General features: G+C 49.4%; 1 protein-coding gene across 2 annotated transcripts in view; it reads right to left on the bottom strand.

The window, feature by feature from the left end:
• HIVEP3 (HIVEP zinc finger 3) overlaps nt 1–12,819 on the bottom strand; it is a 413,652-nt gene that overhangs the window by 110,138 nt on the left and 290,695 nt on the right. The window lies entirely within an intron of this gene.

Below are 12,819 nucleotides of genomic sequence, written 5' to 3'. Positions count from 1 at the left end.
CATCCTCCCAATACTTCCGGGGCTCTGACATCCAGCACTGAGCTAGGCAATTGGCTCTCCCAGCATCTCAGAAGGCCAGGTGGGCCCCACCCTTTAAGTCATTAGCTCCTGTTCGGGAAACATTGTGCCATTTGGTGACCACCGTTACAAGTTTTGTCAGAAATAATGCCATCGTATCATATTGCTATTTATGTAATAGTTTAATTTACTTTGACTTGAATTTGACTTGTTTAAACATTGCTTCTTCCTAAGCAATAGGGACCACAGGAGGAACTGCCAACTAGTTTTTTTATTGAATCAAATAAATAATTATACTATTCAGTTAAAGAACTTCCAGCATGTTCTCCTAAAATCAGTTCATCTTCTACTCGTGGTTTATGTCCTGCACTTGGGAAATTGGACCATCCCTCACCTTGGGATGTACTGGGGCTACCTCTCGTCTCCTCTACCTGGAGAGCCCTGGGCCTGGCTTCCCCATCCCACCACACAAGCCTAGAGCTAGAGGGAGCTCAAGCAGGGTCTAAAGCCCATGTTTGACAGGTGAAGATGCTGGGCCCAAGGAAGAAAAGGGATTCCCACAAGACCACAAGGCCAGTGACAGGACAGGCATCAGGACTGCCCCGCAACAGTGTCAGGTTCGGTGGACGCTTAGATGTAACCAAAAGGCTGAAACTCACCAAAGGAGTCTAACAGGAAAGGACTGTGGGCAGAGAGGCACAGGGCCTCACTCAACTCAGGGCAAGCCCGGTAGGGGCAGGGTAAACCCAGAAAACAACCGTGGGATGGTAACCCCGAGTTCAGGATGATGGTCACTCCTGGGAGCACAGGAGAAAAGGACCCACATTGTGGAAGCGTGCAGGGGCTTCCACTGTATTTGACAAGTCTTTTTTTTCTTTTTTTTAAGCAGAGTGGTGAGTTCACTAGTGTTATATTATGTATTTTATTGCTGCTTGGCTGAAATATTTTGAAAATTTTTTATATTTGTTAAATATATGAATAACTCCAAGACTCCTTTAAGTGTGTTTTCTCTCTGCTAATATGGCACTCTAAACCGCATCTCAAGTGGTTTAACCAAAGGGGAGAAGAAATGACTGATTTCCACAAGAGACAGGCCCCAGCTAGGGGGCTTCTGTGACCTCTTCCTCCACTCCCAAAGCCTGTGGCATGTGGCAGGTGGATCTGCGCATGATGTACCCGACCAAGGTGCAGTCCATTTCAGACAGGGCATGGCGTCACGGTTGGCATGGCTCATACAAACCCATGGGTCTAGGAGGAAACTTAGAGCACCCCAAGTGGAACCATGTGGGCTCCACTGACGAGTGCCACCGCAGGGCAATGGGCAGTCTGCAGAACTAATCCCCCAGCCAACACCTTGTTCCCCACCTGCACAAAGGACGTGTCTTGGCAAGTATATTTTTGCAAACAGCAGACAATCCCGTTCAGTTAAAGGCAGGGTAGGACATACTTTGAGATTTCCAAGAGCGACACACAGAGTCTCGGGTTTGAAGGGACTGCCAAGGGCTCGGGTCCAAGCTGCCATTCGAGACTCCAGCCTTCCTTAGAGGCTGCTCTCAGGCCACTCACCGCCTGAGGCAACAGCAATTCCTTCTTTTTTTTTTTCAAACAGGATATGGGAAGCGGGGAAGATTGGGAGACTTTTGTTGTTGTTGTTGTTGTTTTTTGAGATGGAGTCTCACTATGTTGCCCAGGCTAGGCTCAAACTCTTGGCCTCAAATGATCCTCCGGCCTCAGCATCCTGAGTAGCTCAGATTACAGGCTTGTGCTACTGCACCTGCTCGGTTTTTCTAAAAATGGCACCACCCTATGTACATTCCTCAGCACTCTGCCTTCCTCATGGACAGTCTTTCTAGGCTACAGGCCAACAAGTTTTGAGCAGTTATCTTGTACCAGGCACAGTTATAAACACCTCACATAATTAACTCAGTTACTGCTCCTAACAAGCTTAAACGACAGGCATTATTGCAATCCCTACTTTACCAAAGAAGAGTGTGATGGCCAGAGGGTCAAGCAACACGGTTTGTAAGTGGTGGGATCTGAATCTGAACCCTGGCTGTCTGTCTTCAAACCCTGTGCTCCTAACCACTCTACTGTACTACTGCCTTTCTAAACAGAGAGACAGGGTCTGTCTCAATCTTGTTAACAGCTGAATGATGGACCATGGTTTGGATGGAATGCCTTTAAATTTACTATTATATTTTTTCTAATTTTTCCTACTAGAATTTTCCCATAAACATCCTTTATACACATATCTTTACAGACTGATGCATTGTTCCATGGGCCGGATTCCCAGAAGTGGAGACATGGGTCAATGTGTGTGCTTTCAGTTAAAATACGTATGGGGCCTGTTGTTTGGGCCATGGTCCTAATAACGAGCCATGTGATTTTCACTCACTGGTTTTGATTCTGTCCCAAGGACCACACAGAACATCTCTGACCCTTTTTCTCCAGACAACCCCTGGGGTGGTTGAGGACAGCAAGTCTGCCTCTCAAGTATTCTGTTACTCAGTTTCTTCAAATGTTCCTCTGACAAGGGCTGCATGTTTCCGAGGACTGGTACAGGTACCTCTTAAAGTGCAGCACCGCCTGGAGTGATCTGGCTTATGCCCCTTGTTCCCCATTCAAAGAAACAGAGAGGGACATTGACAGTGCACAGGAGATACCAACAGTGTTTCCTGACATTCATGGTGCACAGGAGAGAACCAAGTAGGCAGGATTCAGACTTCTCATCTTCACCTCTCCCAAATCACACACATGCCTTCCTGAGAAAGAGGCCCTTTGTGAGATATTAAAGATCAGCCAAATTCTACTCCCACATCATAAGAAACTGGAGTTCGCTCTTTAATTAGAGAAGATGCCAATGGCTTTGGAACTGGACAGGCTTCTAAGCATCTTCTAGTTCAGTGTCTTCTTTTATGAAAGAGCCCTGGAGCGCAATGACCGCACCAGGCTCACATGTCGTTGGGTGTGTGGCAGCACTTCCCTAAGCTGGGACCAGGGTCACTGGTGGGTGCATTTCCCCAGCTCTCTGCCTGTTGGTTCCTAGGAACCGTCTTACTAGAAAGGCGTAGTGTAAATATTTTGCTAAGCAGCCAAGAGAGGAAACTTACCCAGGCTGAGCTGCCCTGTGCTGGGCGCTGGCCATGGACACAATGCTCAATGAGGGCCATTATCTGGGAAGGGAGGGCTGTTTGTTCCGCTGCGGGACGGTGCCAGAGCCCGGAGCCACCAGGCTTGCCACTCTGGCTGCCACACAGAAGAGTCTCCTTGCGCTCAGCAGACTCTGCGGTTATGCAATGCCGGGCCAGGAGGTTAACTCTCCCCCGGCCAGGAGCCAAGCCTTGTTCCTTCCTGCCTAAGCATGTCCATCTGAAAATGCTGAAAATTGAGGGCCTCAGTGTTTGCAAAATGTGCTCGGGCCCTGAACCTGCCGGTTAATTCTAAAGGGCGTAGTGTTGAGGAGCTGGTGTGCCCATCCCTGTGGCTCCTGGCAGCCTCCTACCGAGGCCCAGTGCTCTGACAGCAGTGTCTGCCCGCCATCCTCGGGTACCATTCACAGGCCTTGCAACCCTCTGCCTGGGTGCCCCTGTCCCATTTGGTGGTGTCTGGTCTAAGTCCTTTCTTAAGCCTGAGTTCCACTCACTTCTTCAAAGCCTTCCCTGACCACGCCAGGCCCCAGTGACCTGAGCTCAAGGATGAGTTTCCCAAGCCAAAAGGGATCTAGGAAGTTATCTATCCACTTGGCCCATTTTCCAGATGAGGAAACTGAGGCTTGAAGAAGTTGACTAGTCTGAGAGAAGACTGAACACGTGTGAGTGTCAGCCTGGCTCCCCTCTCAGAACTATTTCTCTTATACTTCATGCCCCATCTGTCAGCAAATCATGTTGGCTGACCCCTCCTCATGGCCCCCATAGTTGCCTCCCTGGTGTACGACTCTATCATCTCCTGATCTGTCACGTCACCGCCTCCTAGCTGGCCTCAGGCTGCTGCCCACGCCCTCTCCAGGGCAGCCTCCACAGCCTCCTTTGGCAGGACAGTCCCCTTCTCTGCTCAGCCCTCCCAGGGCTTCTGGATGTTGTGCCTGCCTCCCTTCCAGCCTCCTCTGCTCCTGTGCCCCCACCCCCACTCCTCCAGCCACACCAGCTTCCTTGCTGTTCCCAGCAGGCTGATCTTGCCTCCGCCTGGAATACTCTTCTCTTATACCCCTAGCACTTGCTCCTCGCCTCCCTCAGGTCTTTACTCTCCATCTGTCCTGACTGCCTGATTTCCAAACCTTGACAACCTGTCAGCCCCTGCACCCCCTATTCCTTTCCTGACTGCCACCTTGTCACATACTATGTATGTTACTGAAGAAGATAATATCTTTACATTTATTTTATATACACTTAGGTATTTAAGATCTCACAAAATAGACAGTCTATAGTGAGTGTGCATGTGTGTGTAGTGACGATATGTTTGTTTATTTCCCTACCAGAATGTAACTCCAAGAGGCAGGTGTTTTGTGCTTTGTCACCCAGAATGGTGCTTGGTCCCTTATGTTTAAGTAGGGCCAAAGGTAAGGATGACTTATCTCTTTGAGGATGGATGAGGATGATGATGGTGGCTGTGGTGTCAACTGACTGATATGCCTGTTAGGAGTGGGGGAGGGGACGATTTTGGTAGCACATGTAGGCTCATCAGAGGGAGAGTCAGGGCTCCAGGGAGGTTAGCTGGGAGGCTGCCCGAATGCTGTATTTTTGGAGCCATATAGAATAAACACCCAGACACCTGGGCCTCAGTCCCCCACTCCCAACCAGCCCCAGTAAAGCAGCTCCAGAATAGGAAATTCGCAGAGGTAGCCCCAGACAGGCTGCTCCGATTAGCTGCAGTGAGCAACCAGGCATGGCTGGCCACTCCTGAATTTGCAGGTCTAGGAATCTCCATCTCCATGTTTCAAGCTCTCCAGTGGGTGACTCAAAGGCCCTGCGGGATTTGGGTGCTGCAGCTGAGTTCCTTTGAACAAGCTTTAGTCCCAAGAATATCTGTTGAATGAATAAAAGAGATGGAAGGAAAGGAGGAAAGGTGCTAAGGCAGACACAGGAGAGGAGGACAAAGGCTTGGGAGCACCGAAACGATCCCAGGGAGGCATGCCAAACAGAGCCCGAACAGAGGCAAGACGGCAGGGCTTGTCCTGACAGGTGGCACAGGTGGGTCCAGTTTCCACTCGCTCTCCCACACCTGCAGCTACGCTGGCCAGCAGCACAAACCTCAAGCAAACAGAAACTCGTGATTTCAGTTTTAGTTTGATTGACATTTTTACTTACCCATGACATAATTTCTTTTAGGTTAGCTGGCTTTATTCTAAAGAGCGGCCAAACTAAATTGCCTAGGTGACCGGCTATTCAAATCTCCCTTTTCTGATGCTCCTGTCCTGCCCTGCCTCTCCTCTCACTTGTCTGAGCACTTCTCTGGCTCTTCTATCCAACCCTTTTCTTCCTAGATGCCTGTGCTCAGTCCTCAAGTGTTGGTCTCTAATCCCCTGCTTTTCTCTCTCTGCACTGCTCTCCTTGACTTGGTAGCAGCTTCCACAGCTGCACATATCACCTGCCCCGCCCAGCACTCCCCAGTCCTGCATTTCCAGCAGCTCTCACATTCAATATGCTTAGTGCCCCACTCATCTTTTCACCCCTCTGTCTGGTAAACCTTCACGCTTACGACACTAGCGCTACATCTAAACTCCACTCTCCTTTGTCCTCATAGCACCCATTCACCCAGCCACTCACCCTCCACCCCTATCCTTTCCCTCAAGCAAACAGAAACCCTCATTTGTTCAACAGTCACTGACCAACCACTACTGTGCACCAGGCAGTGCTGGGTACCAGAGGCATTCGCCTTGGCCTGTTCTTTTTCCACCTGCGGCACCTGCAGGACCACCCGAGGCCCTGAGATTGGGAGAGGAAGCCTGTTCCAAAACTGGTCAGCCCCACACCTGCAAGTAATTGACAGTGTGATGCTGGGCAAGTCACTTGCCACCTCTAAGCTTGGGTGTTCCCATCTGCCCTCTGGGAGGATTATTCATTCCTACCTCACCTGTCCCCAGTCCGGCTGGGAAAGGCATCACCCGGCTTCCTACAGGTGACACCAGTCTGAATAATACTTGTGGTGCACCCGTAGCCATGGTGCAGCCTCTTCCTCCCACAGACCATGACCTTGACCCCCTTCAGCCTCCCAGCCTCCAGTATGGGATAGAGCCCTAGAATCTGCATTTTAAAGAAACTCAAGGTATTTCTGTTATGGGAGGGTGTGTGGACTATACTTGGAGAAATTCTGGCTCACAGGTAAAGTCTAAGCTTCCTCACCACCCCCAACTCATTGATGAAACCTTCGCCCTGCTTTCCAGCATTGGCCCCCTCTGTCTTCCAAGGGAGGGCCCACAGCTATGGCCAGACTGATCTGTTCACTCCCCACCCTGAGCCCAGCAGTGGGTCTGCTCTTCTTCTTCTTCTTTTGTTTTGTTTTGTTTTTTGATACAGGGTCTTGCTCTGTCCCTCAGGCTGCAGTGCAGTGGTGTAATCACAGCTCACTGCAGCTTCCATCTCCTGGGCTCAAGCCATCCAGCTGCCTCAGCCTCAATATTTAGGACTACAGGAGTATGACCACTACACCTGGCTAAATTTTTATTTTTCTAGTTTTTGAGATGAGGTCTCACTACCTTGCCCATTCTAGTCTCCCAGGCTCAGGTGATCTTCCTGCCTCAGCTTCCCAAGTAGCTGGGATTAGAGGCCTAAGCCCCCAGGTCTGGTCAGGTCTGCTCTTCTCTTATGATTTCCCCGACTTGGAGAGACCTCCTGACCTCCTTATCTCTGCAAGTCTCTTTCCCATCCTGCAACAACCAACTGAAATACCTTCACCTTCCTTTATCAAGCTCAGAATTGCCACTGGACATGAGTTAGGGCCAAACACATGGGCCATCATCATTTCCTGCCTGGATTGCTGGCTGGCTTTTGACTGGCTCATATCCTAGCTTCCTAAGCTGACTGTGAGCTCTGTGAGACCAACCATCCATCTTGCAGATCCTTGTGTTCAATAACAAATGCTTACTGAGAACCTGCAGAAACCTATAAAGCACCCTGCTGGGTGTACAGAAGAGGAAGGCCGAACCCCTGCCTAGAGGGGAGCCCCTCTCATGGAGAGACAGACGGAACTTGCATATATGACCAGGGTAGAAATAAAGACAGGGTACCACAGAATCCCAGAGTAAGGGTCCTAATGCCATGGGGGAGGGGCACTCAGGGGGCAGGGAAGGAAAACTCAGAAAGAGGGAGGAGCACACACAAAGGATTAAAGTGTGACATGTTCTGCACAAGAGCAGGGGTGGGGGAGGAAGAAGGATGGAGATAACAGGAATAGGCTGGACTGGGAATGCTGAGCTAAGGGTCTGGATTCATCCTGTAGGTCAAGGGTTGGCAAATCCAGCCGGTTGCCTGTTTTCATACATAAATTTTTACTGGAACACAACCACACCCATCTTTTACATATTATCTGTGGTTGCTTCCAGGCTGCAATGACAAAGTCAAGAGAGACCAAATGGCCTGCAAAGCTTCAAATACTATCTGGCCATTCAGAGCAAAAGAATGCTCATTCCTGCCATAGGCGTTGGAAGCTGTGCGTGGATTTTAAGCAGCAGATAGCAAGGTCAGATTTGTGTTTCACGTTTCTATCACTCTGGGATCACGTTGGGATGCGCTGGAGCAGGCAAGCCAGGGGAAAGGGAAGGTGGCTGGGAGGCTGGTCCAGTTGTCCAGGAAGGGGATGGAGATCAACAACAACATTGCTGTTTTTTTATTAAGAGATTCATTAAGAGTTGCTATGTGCCCACACTGGGCTGTGTCCTTCACACATATTCATTTAATCTGCACAGTAACTGCTGGATATAGCTAGAGTTGCTATCTCCATCATACTGAAGAGGCACAGAAAAGTGAAGTCACTTGCCCAAGGTCACGCAGCTAGTATGCGGCAGAGCCCAGATGCAAACCCAGTGGTGCAAACCTGAGCTGGGGCCCTCAGTGCCAAGCCCCAGGGCTTCAGGGTCGAGCATGTTTTTGGCAACAGATCCCTTCGAGCCTCCCTGGGAATACACAGAACACAAATCCTCTAAAGGAGAAAATCTACCCCAGCCGAGTCAAGCAGGAAGTGGGAGGCAGCAGTGTGGCTATTTTGGAGAAGCGACACGAGAAACCACGAAACTTCCTACCTGTCCCGTTTTGCTCCCATCTGTCCTCGGAAACAAGGCTGCCCCTCTCTAAGATAAAAAGGTGTTTCTCCCCACACGGTGGCTCTGCCACTGGTGGTGGGAGAGAGAGCACTAAGCTTAGCACACACTTGCTATTTTTAAAGGGCTGTATAAACAAACAGGGCTATGTAAATAAGAAAAAAATGAGGTCATCCTTTTAAAACCTAAAAATGTCCCTTTTCTATGGGGTGAGCAGCACAACCTCAGAAAGCACAGGGGCTTTTCTATCCCCCTGGGGCTTCTCTAGCCCATGGCCCCCAAAAACCTGGCTCTCTTCCTTGCACCCACTGAGGGAAGGGCAGGCAGCCTGGGAGTCAGGACTCCTGGGTTTCATTCCTGGGTCAGTGGGCTTTGCCTCGAATGCCTAAGGCCAATGCCCAATCCCAGCCACCACCATCGTGGGGCCACATCGGTCTCTCACAAATACGGCCCATGCTCCAGGCCCTCCTCCTCCTGTGCCAGCCCTGGCTTGGCAAGCTGATTCTCCCGGCCCCTCTGCTGTCCTTTTACCTCCTCACTGCCTCACACTTTGACCTGTTGAATGACCACAGAGGCTCTCTGCATGCCGATCAGAAATGACATGTATGCTCCCCACCCCCACTTCTCTGCACACATGTTTACCTTGCTGCATGCTCTTCTGCACCTTTTCTTCCAAGGCACGGGCCAGAAGTCATTAAAGCAGCCCCAGGAGCTGAGTTTGCTCATCAACAACTGCTAGGAGACATCCCAAGCCTCTGCAGAAGCTCACATGGCCTCCCTGGGTTGCCAGAGTACTGTTTCCACTAATGACTGCTCTCTCCACAGCATCATCTCAACTTCTCCCCTCCCCATCTCTCCTCCTTCCTCCTCTGCCTCCAACTCTCAGCATCCGCGGCCCCTCCATTATCCTCAAGTACAAAGATGAGAACCACCAATATTTGCTGAAGGGGTAGTCTCCAGATTGTGTTCCATGAAAGTGTTTCGGAGGCTCTTCAAATGTTCCTTGAGAATGTTATTCTAAAAGTACAGTTTGACTCCTATTTTAACAGAAAACGACCACGTACACATATTCAAACACGCTCTATAGCACATGGGAACACACTGAATACAGCCAGCAAGTGCTGCTGGTTTAATCTGGTTTGTGCAGACCTCAGATTAAGGTCTGGGTAGATGGTGACCTTCACTGTTGAAATGTGTCTTCAGTTAGGAAGAGTGGAGCTCTTCACTGGGTAGCTTTGTGTTGTCATTTTTTAAATTCAGGACCGTGTATGCATATGTAAAACCATACAAGCAAGTACACTCTGAAGCTTTCAATGATAAGGCAATATATTATGTGGATTATCATGAAAATATCATAAATGATGGGGGGGCTTCCTGTCTGACTTGTGTGTGAGATGGTGTAATAGGAAGGAATTCAAGCAGTTGCTTGATATTGTCACTGATGCAAACCAGAATTCCCTTCTACTCCTCCCCCGATGCCCAGATAATGTTGAACTGAAGACCATTCTGTGGCTTTAAGGCAAGCTGTTAACAATCTGTTACCATTCACATCATGTTAAGGATGTGATTTAGAATTCCTTGGATGGGTGCAGTGGCTCACGCCTGTAATCCCAGCACTTTGGGAGGTCGAGGTGGGTGGATCACAAGGTCAGGAGTTTGAGACCAGCCTGGCTGACATGGTGAAACCCCATATCTACTAAAAATACAAAAATTAGCCAGCGTGGTGGCACACACCCATAAGCCTAGCTACTCGGGAGGCTGGAGCAGGAGAATAGTTTGAACCTGGGAGGCAGAGACTGCAGTGAGCCGAGATCATGCCATTGCACTCCAGACTGAGTGACAGAGCAAGACTCCGTCTTAAAAAAAAAAAAAAAAAAAAAAAGAATTCCTTAATACTTTGCAGCCAAGCCAAATGAAACAAGAAAGAAAACGGAATATTAGATATTGCAGCTGATACAGCAATACGATGATGATCTAGGACAGAGGTCAGCAAACTTCTTCTGTAAAGGGCCAAATAGTAAGAACTTTAGACTTTGTGAAATAGACAGTCTCAGGCAGCCATAGATAATGCATCAAAAAATGGTGTGGCTATGTTCCAATAAAACTTTACAGAATCAGGCAGCAGCCTGGATTAGGCCCACAGGCAATAGTTTGCCAATTCCTGATCTAGAACCTCAGATTTCAATGTGTTTGTGCATCAAAACAGAGGCATCGTTAATAACATAATAAATGTAACTTCCATAATAAATAATACATAAATGTCAAAAACTTGACAGCCAGGTGTGGTGGTCCATGCCTGTACTCCCAGCTACTCAGGAAGCTGAGGTGGGAGGATCCCTTCAACCCAGGAGTTTGAGGTTGCAGTGAGCTATGATCACACCACTGCACTCCAGCCTGGGCAACCGAGTAAGACAGTATATATTTAATAATAATAAAAAAAAAAGCCTTTTGCATCTGACTTAAATTAGACTAAGTCTAAAAGGCAATCATTTGGAGATAAGAAATAGGAATAAAAATGAGAACTTTTAAACAATGTTAAAAATTTGAACTTAAAAAATAAATGTATTCATAAACCATCACTTTAACCTGTTTTATATATTGACATTCCATGCAAAATTTGACTTTTAAAAATAGCTTCTAAGACTATAAAAGTTTGAAAACTGCTCAAGTTTCTCATTGTTGAGAAATTGCTTCCATATCCATTTTCAAATGAGATCTGTCCTCTAGTTCCTCATTCAGAAATCATTTATTCTGGAGAGAGCCCCACTTCCGGCCCCTTCTGAAGAGCGGCTGTGACTCCATGTTTCCCTGCCCTCGGTAATTCCACACATAGCTGTGCCCAAGCCTCCCATGGTGCTGATGGGCCATCCTGCCCTCCCCACCGGGGCGTTTGCAGCACTGCAGGCCTCTGTCTTGTTTGGATGCCATATATCCCAGCTCCTCCCTGGTGGCTGGGAGGGCCGTGCCAGCAGTGGCCATGATCACCTGGACTCCAGCAGCACCAAGTCAGCACCTCATTAATCACAGGCACTTTCTTCCCCAGGGAGAGCACAGACAGAGGCAGGAGCCAGGTTTCTCACTGGAACTGACAGCTCATTTCCCTCTGGGCAAGTCCCATACTCTACAGATTCTTCCAAGCAGTTGGCTGAGCCCACATGGACAAACAGAGAGTCTGGGCATGAAGCGGGGGAGGGGAGGGAAATGCCAGGTCTGCAGAGGACCCCCCATCTAGACTCCCTGGACAGTTCCCCCATATCTCTGGCTTGCATCCCTCAGAGGGTTCCGCTTCCGGACTAGTTCAAGTATCTGCTGTACACCTCATGGAATGGACCCAGATCCTGTCCTGAGACTGCTCATGAGACCCTAAATGGCAGTGATAGGCACAGAAAGAAACAAGTGCTAAATCCAGGTACCAGGAAGTGTCTACCCAGGATGCCGAGCCAGGGGCCCCACTCATTACAGCATGACTGATTCCTATGAACATGTAGACATTCCTGGGGAAGGGTTCATCCTTGAAGCTGCCATTATTTTTCTTCAGGTAGCATCTTGGTGGAGAAAAAAGTGCTAGGTCTTTTGTAACCAGAGGCTGTGCCCCTTACCATCTGTGTAGCTGTCTTTAAACTACTGAACCTCTCTGTGCTCAGTTTCCTTATGTGCACAACAGGGGCAACAGGACCAGACTCACTGAGGTTTGGGAAGGACTCAAACCTGACTGTAAAGTACCAACCATGTGGGCAGCAGCATCGGTCCCCGTGCTTCACCCTGACCTCAGGTACGCAGCACTGGAGCCAGAGGGCAGGGCATGCAGAGGACACAGGGCTGTAACTGAGAGAGCAGGGTGGTGGCCAAACTGCCCACATGCACCAGAAGGGCGGCTCACATTTGGGGAGTCCCTGTTACGTGGCTGGCAACATTCTAGGGGGCTTCCCCAGCAACCCTGCGAGGCAGGTATCACTGCCAGCCTCATTTTGCAAGTGAGAAGGATGAGGCAGAGATGGAGCAATTTGCCTCTTAAACCAGTAAGTGCCTCACATAACCACTAAGAGTCGGGGCTGGGATTTGAACTCAGGGTGGGTCTACACCGTTAAGTACCACAACAAACATCGCCTCTTAAAATGAGGCTCCAATGTGCAGTTCTTCCTTGGAATCCAGGGAATGATTCCTTTACCTCCTCAGGAGAACCCTGGTCTAGGCCTGGGGTTGGTAGGCCCAAGCTGTCATACTGTGGGCAGAGGCCCAGGCCCCAGCCAACCCGCAGTCCAGGCAGCAACAGTGATGCCATCTCTGAGGGCTACCTGTGGCTCCATCCCCTTCTCTATACAGTGAGGAAACTTCAGCTTTCAGAGAAGTGGAAGAGTCACTGCTCCTGGCATGCCAGGCTGGGAAATGTCACCTTGGAAATCACAGCTGGGACCACAGACCCAAACACAGGACAGGATGAGCATCTCCAGGGCCCCAGAAAGAGGCCCTGGAGTACCCAAGCCTTGACTGCATCGGAATCAACATAGATTCCTGCGTCCCCAACCCCCAAGAGTCTGATGCAGAGGGCA

The sequence above is a fragment of the Piliocolobus tephrosceles genome, chromosome 1, assembly GCF_002776525.5.
Source record: "Piliocolobus tephrosceles isolate RC106 chromosome 1, ASM277652v3, whole genome shotgun sequence".
Classification (NCBI taxonomy): Eukaryota; Metazoa; Chordata; class Mammalia; order Primates; family Cercopithecidae; genus Piliocolobus; species Piliocolobus tephrosceles.
Note: the sequence above shows the minus strand (reverse complement) of the source record. Positions and strands in the feature narration are given on the sequence as shown.